General features: G+C 38.5%; 1 protein-coding gene across 2 annotated transcripts in view; it reads left to right on the top strand.

Moving 5' to 3' along the window:
* Positions 1-12,381, top strand: part of DTNA (dystrobrevin alpha) — a 352,058-nt gene that overhangs the window by 55,132 nt on the left and 284,545 nt on the right. The window lies entirely within an intron of this gene.

The following is a 12,381-nucleotide window of genomic DNA, read 5'->3' on the forward strand; positions in this document are numbered from 1 at the left end:
TACTCATTCCTCTGCCTTATATTTTAGAGAAGGCCTTTTGATCATACAAATCTAAAATGCTACAAATCCACTTTTATCATTGTAATCTACCATTGAGAACCCACCATATAGGACAACAGTCCAATTTCAAATTGCTTCAGTGATTTATTGTTACCGATTCCTAGCTCCCCGAATTGAATCTCATGGAATTCATGAACATTGGATAGACATGCATCTCTATAGTAGTGATACATTCCCTCCCATGGACTATTTTTCTTCCTTCTGACTGGAATGCTTCTTTGGTTTTATGCCCGCTCAGTAATGTCTGGGTAATAACATCCTCCCAATAGTGTGCAATCTACATTGCAAAGTGTTTGTTTAACAGACCTACTCGTTGAGACAGAGGTAGAATCTGAGGTGTTCATAATATGAATCCTTACTTGATTCAAGTTACTGATTCATTCCTGTTGCTGAAGAAATGTTCAGAGACTCTGGAAATTCTGCTTCTCTTCTGTAAAAAGTGCAAACTTAAGAATTAAAGTTGGGGAGATACTGTCACTCATATGAGTGTTACACTTTGGGGGTTCATATACTGTATCATTTTTAAAAATGAAAAATGAAAAATGGACACAGGATCACCAACTACCTAAAAGAAAAAAAAAAACAACTAACGTCTATCTTCTTAAACATTTCATTGAAGAATTGGTATTTTCACAATTTAAAAAATGAGTACAGGGGGCGCCTGAGCCTGCATGGCTCAGTCGATTAAATCTCCGACTTCCGCTCAGGTCATGATCTCACAGTTCCTGAGTTTGAGCCCTGCATCAGGCTCCATGCTGACAGCGCAGAGCCTGGAGCCTGCTTTGGATTCTGTGTCTCCCTCTCTCTGCCCCTCCGCTGCTCATGCTCTGTCTCTCTGTCTGTCTCTCTCTCTCAAAAATAAATAAACATTAAAAAAATTTTTTTAATTTGAAAAATGACTACGTTTCACATTATGAGAAACATAACACAGGGCCCTCATTTTCTTTCTTCTTTCAGTAATGTATTAATGAAAACCTTAGGATGAATCTACAATAAGCTGCAGACCAGAGTTAAAGAAACTGCCTTAACTGACCTCTGAGTCCTTACAAACATGATATTCCATAATGATACTATTTAGTGGTATGCAAAATTGTGCTTTGGTTCTCTATCACTCAGTCTGCTTCATTAAGCCTACTTAGAGCTTCAGTAAAATTTCAAGAAATGATATTAGGATTGATATCTCGATGTCTCTCTGTATATCTGCTTGGCTGTAGTGTCTTCAGCTATTGCTACCAGATCTCATAGCTGAAGGCTGTTCAGACTTTTCAATACAAATATATATCTTTTAAATGTAATAATTTGGTTAAAAAAGCTGTAGTGATAATATTGAAAGAAAATGACAAAAAATCATGCATAATTTCTTACCTTAAGTTTAATATTTTCCCCTTAGCATATTTACTAGTATTTTTGTGAATAGGTTTACATCTTTGTATGTTGTAACCTTAATTAATGTACATGAGCATACCTATTAGCATAAAGTATATGTATAATGAGATAGAAAGTATATGTATAATGAGGTAGGAAATCTATGACCTGAGTCATAGATTCTCATGTCTATACAATATTTAAAATGTCACCAATTTTAACCTCATCAGATGAACACTTGAGTTTTCTTCTAGTTTTTTTCCTTTCTTTCTTTCTTTCTTTCTTTCTTTCTTTCTTTCTTTTTTAACAGTAGTATTTTATTTTATTTTTGGGCTTTTTTTTCAAATATATAACTACTCATACATTTTACACTGTTTTTTAAGTACATTTCTCACTCATTCACTTTTAAAAATTTATTTATTTAAATTAGGTTATGGGGGCGCCTGGGTGGCTCAGTCAGTCGGTTAAGTGTCCAACTTTGGCTCGGGTCATGATCTCGCGGTTCGTGAGTTCAAGCCCCGCATCGGGCTCTGTGTTGACAGCTCAAAGCCTGGCGCCTGCTTGGGATTCTGTGTCTCCCTCTCTCTCTGCCCCTCCCATGCTCGTGCTCTGAGCTCATGCTCTGTCGTTAAAATACATAAACATTAAAATTAAATAATTAATTAAGTGAGGAATCACTGGTTTCTTCTCCTGAAACCAATACTACACTTTATGTTAACCAACTTGAATTGAGTTTTCTTTATAGCCTTATCTCTAGAATGCCTAGTGATGAGAAATTCATTATTTCTCCATGAAACCCATTTTATTACCTGCCATCTCTAACATGAATTTTACTTTTCACAAATATAGCTTCCTATAATTTCCACACATTTATCCTTTTTCTGGACTTGCTCCAGATAGATAAACTCATTGCTTTTTCACATGATGGCTTTCAACCTCTTACATCATTCCTCTTCCTCTTCCCAGGTTGTCTCCAGGCTCAGTATCTTCAGTTTTCATGCTTATCATTCCCGTAGGTTTTCAAGCCCACTCATTAGTCTGTGTCCTTTCCATGAAATGTCTTCCAACTTCTTGATTGACACTGACTCAACACTCCAGCACCGCACACAACAGAATTAACACTTTACTAATTCTCTTTCGTTTTTTCCCAAGCACATCACACTGTGGCTTATGTTGATTTTATGGTCAACTAATCTCTTCGTGTATTTTTCTATTTTTCTATTGTTCTGGATGATGTGTTTCAGTAAAACTTCACTTGGTTCAATTTCCCCTTTTCCAACCTGTAAATACTTTAGATTTCCCTTCTGTAGGTCTGTAGTTCTCCCCAGTTTTGTACCCTCTACTAATTGGGGGTAGTTGTCTTTCATGTCCTACTCAGTCATGGATAAATTGACCATGACAGGGTCGAGACAGAAGGAATGTGGCATGCCACAAATAGTAGTTCAGTTACCTCCACATTGCCAGATATTTGTTCATCAGTTCCATATAGATAAAAATCCTCCAAACTCTTTTCTTCCTTTCCACATTACTCTTGTTATTTGACAATTTTCTATAATTAACTGTGTATGCAAAGAACTGTGTTAGGTGCTAGGGGCTATTAAAGTAATTTGTGATTAGATTATTAGAGCCCACTAAACACTATAGTAAACCCATTTTTCTACCAATAATATATGCCACAGTTACACAAAACTATGGATTTTTATTTTCACTTATTTCATATATAAAGACTTAAGAGTCAAAATCCATTGTCCCTTTATTGACTGTATTAATATTTATAAATAGTTCCCATTTAGATTTTACATATGTATGCACATACAAGGATGAAGAAAGTTCTGTTTTTGCCTTGGAGCTCACAGAGGCTGTATCAGGCCTTGGCAAGTTCAAATTAATTTAATCCGTTGTGTTTTCCCACCTAGTGACATTAAGAAATGAAGCCAGTTTGCATTGATTTTGTTTTCCTTAGACCACCCTCCCTGCTCCTCCTCCTCATCTCTTCCTTGATGAGGTCTCGTAAAATATCAACTTGGTTATGAGATTGTAATATGTTTCCTATAGTCAAGAGTGATCTATTGACCACTTGTGTCTGACATAACAAAAATAATCATCTGTGTTATTGATTACATTGGCCACATTTATTGACTGCTTATGTTGTAAGCAGTTTTCATGCATTATCTCACTTGTACCATATGATACCACTTTATCATTACCCCCATGTTATAGATAATAAAAGTGAAACTCAGAATGGTCATGTATGCCCAGGGCGATATAGCGTCTGAGTGACGGAGCTAGAATTCAAAGCCAGGTTGAATCCATATTCTAAATATATAAAAGTATGTCTCCCTGCCAGTGCAAAGTCCCATATATGGCCCAGGAATAGCTCAAGAAGTCCAGAGCCACAAGTCATTACATGGGCAATATATAATTGCCTTGCAACATTATAATGATAATAAAGGATTCTCTGAGAAAGTTGTCTTTGGAAAACAGTAGCCCCACTATATGTAAGATAGCATGAAGTTCTAATGGCAGCTGGAAGTCCATAGAGTATTGTTAGCACCTCACATCTGTTCTTGGCTAGGAAAGCTATCTTGAACCAAGTACAATATGCACTTGGTAGAATAATTATACCTGCACCTGTAACTAATTCTTAAGGAAGTTAAACAGCATGGCAAAATCATCCAAAAGAATAACCAGAACACTGCTTCTGTCCCATGCTATGCTACTGCTCACCACAGTAAAATACAGTATGTGAAAGCATGTAGCACAATGTCTGGAACTGAACAAGCCCTGAAGGGAAGTTTATTAATTCAGCCATAGTATTGGTGCATTGGACTTGGAAAGTACGGGCCATAGAGGACAACAGAATACCCCACAAAGTGGAAACACAGAAATACTCTGCATGCGCACACATGCACACACCACAGAAACTTGGAAAGTAGTACTTGATTCACCGAAAATGTTCTTCAGCATTGTGGCAGAGCCAGTAGACATCTGGGAAACCAGAAAGATGAGAAAAAGTAGCCTGTGCTACAATCATCAGGATGGATGGATGTGAGGGAAGCAGGGCTTTTTTTGTACAGAATTTCAGGACCAGCTGTTAACTTCAAGAGGTGGTTGCAAAGAATGACAAGTGTGAAAGTGATAGATTCCCCGACATAAAAAGCCAGCTGGTTTTGTGAGTACAGGAAAATATTAACTGTGCAAAGTGGAAATGAGAATACTTCCTTAGATTGTATGGCTTGGTTATTTTCTAGCCACTAAACCACATGGAAGCCATCATCAGGGACATCATTTGTAGGTATAAGGAATAGCAGAAGTGGGGCAAGACTGGGAGTTTTTCATGTAAATGATACTATACTCCAGTTGCCATTAATTTAAAAATACATAGCATACTATAATGTTGTCATATATTTCCTGTTACAACTTTATGGCTAAATTGAAGTTTTGTTACATGACCATAGAAACCCTTGCTATAACCAAAGTCTATGGACCTAACTGAGTAGTACTGAAAGGGTTTCAACAGGCACTATCCCTTGAAAGGATATCACACAATTTTCAGCCAACTAAGCAAAGTCCTATGTGGAAACTTCCTTTGGTCTTAGAACTAGAGAGGAAAGTCAAGGAATGCAGTCTCTCAATGAAATTTTCCATGTAATTGTGAACCTTTTATGGAGAGTTCAAAAGCTTAGTTAATATGTCAGAATTTTAAATTAGAAGATGTATATATTTCTAATCACATCAACATTAATGTTTTATTCTGGAAAATTAACAGCCATTTTTCATAGCATGTTCACAATGTAGTTGGGTGAAATTTTAGGTATCAACCAATGCATTCATGAGGATGCGTCTTGTAGTTGAGTGATTGGCCACAGTAATTACTCTAACTCCACCAGGCAGAAAGAGTATTGGGTCTTCAGTGTTGAGAAGGATGCCCAAGACTTGAAGTGGGTAAAACATATTGGCAATAAATTCCGAATGCCTAAAAGAACCTTTAGGATAGTGTCAGAAGCACTCAGTACCGACTGGGTTATCCAGACTTACAGTTGATGCCTCAGGAAAATATGCTGTTATTGAGCACACTGATTCTGGCAGGTGGCAGGTACAGTTCAAGAAGAGCCATCCTTCTCCAGCAAGATTCCCTGCAAAGTAAGTGGAAGGCATAGGTGCAGAGTCCTTCCACAGGAAGGGAAAAGGTAAGTCCCTGGCAAGATACTAAATTGGTGATAGAGCTTGTTGAGGAGTAATAGAAAGGGAACACAGTTCATGGGACAGAGCAGCCAGTCAGGACAGGGTATCTGATTAGCAGTAGGGTGATGGTAGATGGAAATCCCAATGGATCTTGAGTCCCTTTCGTGTGGAAGAGAAGAACCACTGCACAACGTTGCAATGGAGGACAAGGATAGCTATGAACTCAAATTTGTATTCCTGCTAGAATATTTACTCCATAGATAATTGTTAGCTGTTTTGAATGTCTTAGTTATGTTTTTCTTATATATTTCCTAGTGGATGATAAACTCAACCAGGTACCACAATAGTTAACAGCCCCTCCCCCCAAATTCGCCAGTTGACTTTAAAATGTAGAATATATACCCTAAAAATAGATCTAACAATTTAGTTTCACAGTAGCGTGTAAAACTTTGGCATGGCTGGGAGAGTGCCTTTATCCTAACCCCCTTGTTTAAGCAATGTCTGTAACAAAATGTCAGATACACCAGTTGGAATACCATAGCTTTCTGCTATCTGGTAAACTCAGTCTCCAACCCAACTCTAAGATTTCCTGAATTACATTTAATAATATAAGGTTTTAAAAATATTCTTGTTTTAAGTGGCAATAAGTAGTGTTTAGTGCAGTTTATTTAAGTCAGTATCTGTTTTTTCTTTTGTATAGTAAGAAAGAAATAAAAAATAATCTTACTGATTTGTCATACAACAGGATGTAGAATAAGGTTAAGAGCTCGTGGGGTCAGTTTCTTCTCTGTCAACACTATTAGCAAGACTTCAGGCTCCCAAATGTGCATAGCTTTCTCAAAGCAGTACATGCAATACATTTATTCAGAGATCATTAATTAAGAATTTACAGATGCTCAGCTATGTACTACATATTGTAGGAAAAATTTTCAAAGTACAACTTTACTGTAAATTGTCCACAAGAGCATAAGAAATGCCAAAATGCTTTCAAAAGTAATTGTGAATGACCAGTGAGCAATACGTGGGTCTCCCCTGTCGCCAGCAGTGGGAACGTATTTCGTCTCAGGTTCTCATGTTTCCTCCTTCTGGCCTCTGTCTAACCAAAGGCATGACATTCAGTTCATCCTAAGTGAAGATTTGGGCTTACTCTGTTAACCATGTATCAATGATACTAGCTAATTCACATGGAGATTTGCCCTATATTTAATTTATTTGGAGATCTATCCTATAAACTGAGTCAAGTTAATCTAATAGTCTAACTGTATTCACTCCAAACCATTCATGGTTTCTTCCATCCAGCATTCTGCTTCAGTGATACCCTATTTCACTTAACCAGGGAAGAGCCACCATTTTTCCCATTTTGAGACATCTCATGCCAGCCCTTATGTACCCATCTCAACATCCTACTAGATAAGGGTCACCCCTATGAAGCTTAAGATTTCAGTAAACATTATCAGTTAACTCTGTTTGTAATTCTAAATTAATCATGCTCCCTTAATAGGTTAGAGGAAGAGTCTCAAAGACTATTCAGATGAGCAGAAAGATCTAGGATCCTGCATGACTTCTTGCCCCACTAATTCTATGCTAACAAATATGCTAGTGACACATTAGCTACATAGGCTCTATTTTCTAAGAAACTTCAAAACCCAAGACATAGTTGATGCATCCAACATCATCTCACAAACATCAAGTCAGCCCTGAACCTTTAAAGAAAGTTAAAGTGACTTTTTGAAGGCAAATTGAGTCATTTAGGGAAGGACAATAGAGAAAGGGAAGCTCAGTAATTACCCACCCTTTTTTCATTGTAATTTTCATAGGATTATAAATTGGCTATTATGATATTATCTAAAATGATATAGAAGGAATAATTATAACACAAATTACCATATACTGGCAAGTTACTACAAATATAGACAGTTTTACAAAGATTAGAGTTTTATAGTAATATTTTGAGAGACATTGCTTTCTGCCTTTTGATCATCAGGACTTGTCACTCATCAGCAAAAGAAAAAATATATATTTCAAAAACATAAGTGGACCTATTTTTATTTTATAATGACAATTTTTAAATTATTAAATTTCTAACACTTTATGCCAGGGTGCCTCGGTCAACCTGTCATCTTCTTTCCTTTACTTTCCCTATGTTCCTATCAAAAAGAGAGTTATAAGCAGCAAAAATTGATCTTGCTATGGATTTTGCTCTGAGATGCAACCAGCCAAGGAATTAGTCTGTTGTATGTGTCACTGGAGTCATCCTGGGGGAGGTCTTACAGGAGGTGAGAATTACTCTGAGAGCTGAGCTGTATGCTTAAGGCCTGACTCCATGAAAATTGCAGGCTGCCTTCATGCAGAGGAGTTTATGAAAGACATCTATTTGTTTTGCAAACTACATTGAGAGAGGGAGACACAGAATCAGAAGCAGGTTCCAGGCTCCGAGCTGTCAGCACAGAGCCCGACATGGGGCTCAAACTCATGAACCGTGAGATCATGACCTGAGCCGAAGTCGGAAACTTAACCGACTGAGCCACCCAGGCACTCCAAGAATATGAATTTTAATATATCCCAGGTACAATATGTGTTACATGTATCAGCTCAGTTGTGTTCACAGCAACCAAACTGTTAACCCAGCCAGAACCTTTCTGGGATGGTTTTGAGATAAATCTAAAAGAAATTAAACTAAATACAATTTGATGAAAGGTTAAAAGAGTATCGTATAAAAACAGTTGAATTTTAATGATGGAAGAGTGAATATTTTTGGACATTGGGGCAGCCTTTAACCTCCTTTTTCCTTGAGGCTTGAGGGATTGATGTTTGTGTTACAATTCCGTGGAGACTTTGATTTTCCTCTTTTAAAGAATGGTCTCCTTGCCTTCCACTCTGCCTTAGATGTATTTCTCTGCTATGAATTTATTGATTGGACATTTCATTGAGAGGGTATGGCCTACTTTGCCTGAACAAGCAGGGCTGTGACCTCTCTACCTGCAGGCTTGCCTGAGTTGGTGTGCTTTGGTTATCCATACATGTTAGACAAATTCCCCAGACAGGGAACCAGCCAGAGCTGTGAAGGGAAAGCATCACTGTGTTATTGACTTGGGTCCTTGGGGCTCTCAAAACAATAGAAATTGACTGGGGCCGAGAGGAAATTCCAGGCAAGACTTTTTTGAGGGTTTATGCTCCAGCACGGGGAGACAGCACAGAGGAAAGGGTTCTTCATGCTGGCTTTCTGAACAAAAGCCAGGGAAAGTTTTTAAAGAGGCTAAGGCAGGAAAAGAGTGAAGTCTAAGCATATAGAGGTGGGGATAGAAACAGAAAGTTGGATTTGCAGGTGCAGTGGACAGAACATACTTTCTTGTCCATCGCTTATCTCATTGGTGATGAGGGAGCATAAGGTAAGCTGAGGGCAAAGTACAAGCTATCATACCTCCTGCCCCCCAAGTGGGATATGTGTGATATTCCTCAGGCACTCCTGGCCACCCAAGAACAAAGGAAAGGAACGGAAACAAATGGTTAACTGATAGAGATCACAGTCATACAGGACTTGAGTCTCTGTCAGTTTACAAATATCTTAGTAAATTACAAGAAAAAGGCAATTTATCAATAGCCTAATCTCCAGAAAACCATAGACTCAGTTTCCTAGAGCCCCTAATATCACCTTCCCCTCCATAGTGATGCGGAGAACAAGGGCAAGAAGGAAATGGCAGGTAAAATAAAATTTCTTTGTAATCTGCAGCCCATTGATGAATACTTGAGGCAAATACAGAGTATAACATTTTTCCAGGAATCCCCCATCATCCTAATACCTTACTAGAGGAAAAACAACATTAGCTTGACAATAGCAAGGCCTCAGGTGTCTTAGGAGTCCTCATTAGCATATCAAAGTCCTTCAGGAGGCCTCCCTTTTGCCTTACCTCTCCCAACTCCATAGTATATAACCAGTTACCCCAGTGCAGCTCTTTCTGCCCATGGGTCCTGTCCCCGTGCTTTAATAAAATCACCTTTTTGCACCAAAGACGTCTTCAAAAATTCTTTCTTGGCCTTCAGCTCTGAACCCCACCATCACCCCAAAACCTCATCACTAGAAACCGGTCACAGTGTACCTTGCTTATTAGAAGGAGTGACTTACACCTTCATTAACACTAGACCCTTTTAGGGTGTCATCCAACGAGTATTTGTCAATTTTTAATAATGTACAAGTTACTCTATGTGGTGTCTCTCCCCATCGGATGGTGGAAGCCAATGGCTGGGGAGGTGATAGGTTTCACCTGAAGCAGAACAAAGGCAATAGAAGTTTACTGAACATATTACAAGAGGGGCTGGGGTGCAGGCTGGCAGAGGAGAGACGGTCAGCAGAGAGGCAGTGGGTGCCAGCTGTTTTTAAAGGAGGAGGGGGAGGAGGTATGGGGGCACATGGAATTTTCCCTTTTTTTGGTAAACTGTGCCTGGTTGTAAGTGACTCATTGGTTAGTTAGGGCCTAGGGATATTTTGAGGAGGGTCCCCAGATGAGCCTGTCTATATTCAGCCAGGGGTCACTATGGACCCTTTCTACATTCCATCCCTCAAGACTTTGACTAAAGGTGGCCTCTACTCTCTATTCTGTGTTTTTTGGGGTCTTTTTTTCTGGATTTTTTTTTGTTTCTTTTCCTGTTAGCTTTCATTATCATTATTTCCTTGCCTTTTGCTGACTTCTCTTTACTTGCTTCTGTGGCGTTATTTTAGAACCAGATTAGATAAATCCTTTATTATCTGCTGCAGCCTTTTATTACTAGTGATAATGACTGTAGTTACTTTGAAAGTTAGTTCTTAAAAGGGGTCTCTCAAAGGGTAAGGTTGAAACTTGTTTGGTGATTGGTATATTTGGCAGATGAATCATAATTTGAAATTGAATGAATGAATTTGCCTCCATGGACTTTGGCCACTAAAAAAATGATTTAGAGAAAGTATTATCTGATTTCAAATGCTGCTTTTTGCAACTTAGGTATGTTAAGAAAAGCAAAAAACAAGCCCAAATTGGAGTCATTTACCCCTCAGGACAGCAGACCAAGACTTAATTACAAATTTAACTTGTCCCAAGAATGTGACCTTGTAAAAGTCAATCTGAAATTTCAAATCAGTACCAGTGAGGTAATCTGCCTGATAAAAATCCTGACTTTCCCTTTCCGAAAAAGAAGAGGTCCTAGCCTGAAACAATTCTTTCCTTTCTTTTGCTAATAACTTCCTTGCCCCAAGCACCTTTCTCTAAAATAAACCCTTCCATTTTGCACAACTCCTCAGAGCTGTACTTGCTTTATAGATGGGATGCTGTCAGATTCATGAATCACTAATAAAGCCAATTAGATCTTCAGATTTACTCAATTAAATTTTTTAACAGGTGTGTTATTAAGGGATTGGTTCCACCTCAACCTCTCCTCCTTAAAAATCTAAGTGTTCTCTAGGAAGATGGGTGAATAACCAGAAACCTTTTAATAGTGTATTTCTGTTATACAAGAATGCCATCTTAGTTGATTGAGGCTTCTGTCTGAAATTAAAAAAAAAAAAAAGAAAGAAAGAAACTTGCTGCCTTCATTGCTATCAAAAATTACAAGGTTATATGAATAGGTGGGGTGAGGGTGGAGTTTCCTCAGAAATTCTGCAGCCAGCATTTCCCATATACTGTTTTCCAAGAGTCTAGTGAGCAGAGTGTTGCCGTAGCTATTGGAAGGGATATGGGGTTAGGGGGTTGCTTTAATGTTTTATGGCTTGGGGATCTTACACGCAGTGCTAACCTGGATCTTTCTGACTCACCCACATAAAGTTACAACTCTATGTGAAAAGAGTCAGATGTCAATTTAGTATTTGTATCACAGAAGGACATATGATCCATCAGGAGAGCAGATGGATGAGCACATTTTGGAACAGATTTGCCAAAATTATCTAAATTCTTAGGTGCCCTTTAAGTCTGAGAATTGCCTTTGGGATCCGTATATGTTTTAATATTTAATCCAAATTGATTGCATTGCTGAAAGAATAAGCAAATGAGCTAGTTTTGTTCTAGTTGTGTTTACCTAACATTTATTAAAATGTCAAGTCATTTCAGTTCTTTGGGTTCACTGCATTGTCCTCCAGGATCTTTAGATTTCTTTCGTTACTTTCAAGGTGCAGTAGCGGCCAATGTAACTGTGAATGTGTCATTCCCAACCAAAAATAGATGCAACCCTCTAAACGAAAGTATTTCCATTTTGCTACTATGTTATGTTTTATCCTCACTTCACCAGGCCACCTGTATTTATTTTTACGACTTTTCAGTTAATTGCACAGCTTTCTTTGCTGACTTTGCTTGTATTCTGTATTATTCAATAGAGCCCCTTCTTGGGCACTTCTTTGAGTCCCCACATTAACTCAATTTTTTTTTTAAATCCACACTGCAATGGATCTTTTATTTCCTTTGCTGTGAAATATAAGGCCATCTGTTGAGGCTGGGATGTTATTATTTTTATCATCGCTGAGACTAGACTGGACTCCATTCATGTCTCTTGATGGATCTAGCCTGTCAGCCCTCAGAACAAAAGAGTTTTGTTTTCGCTCTCCTCTCTTAATGCACAGTGATTGATCATTGCTCACTCAAAATCTTACAGTTGTGAGTCTTTCATGTGAGGGCTCTCCCTCGCTCGCCGCCCCACCCCCCGGCCCATGTGTAGGCCAACAGCAAGCCAAGCAGTTCTGCCTCCAAACTGTATCCCACAGGTGTTCACCTCTGCACAGCCATATCCACAGCCTTCAGTCAAATGCAAGTC

Source organism: Acinonyx jubatus, chromosome D3 (genome assembly GCF_027475565.1).
Source record: "Acinonyx jubatus isolate Ajub_Pintada_27869175 chromosome D3, VMU_Ajub_asm_v1.0, whole genome shotgun sequence".
NCBI classification, from domain to species: domain Eukaryota; kingdom Metazoa; phylum Chordata; class Mammalia; order Carnivora; family Felidae; genus Acinonyx; species Acinonyx jubatus.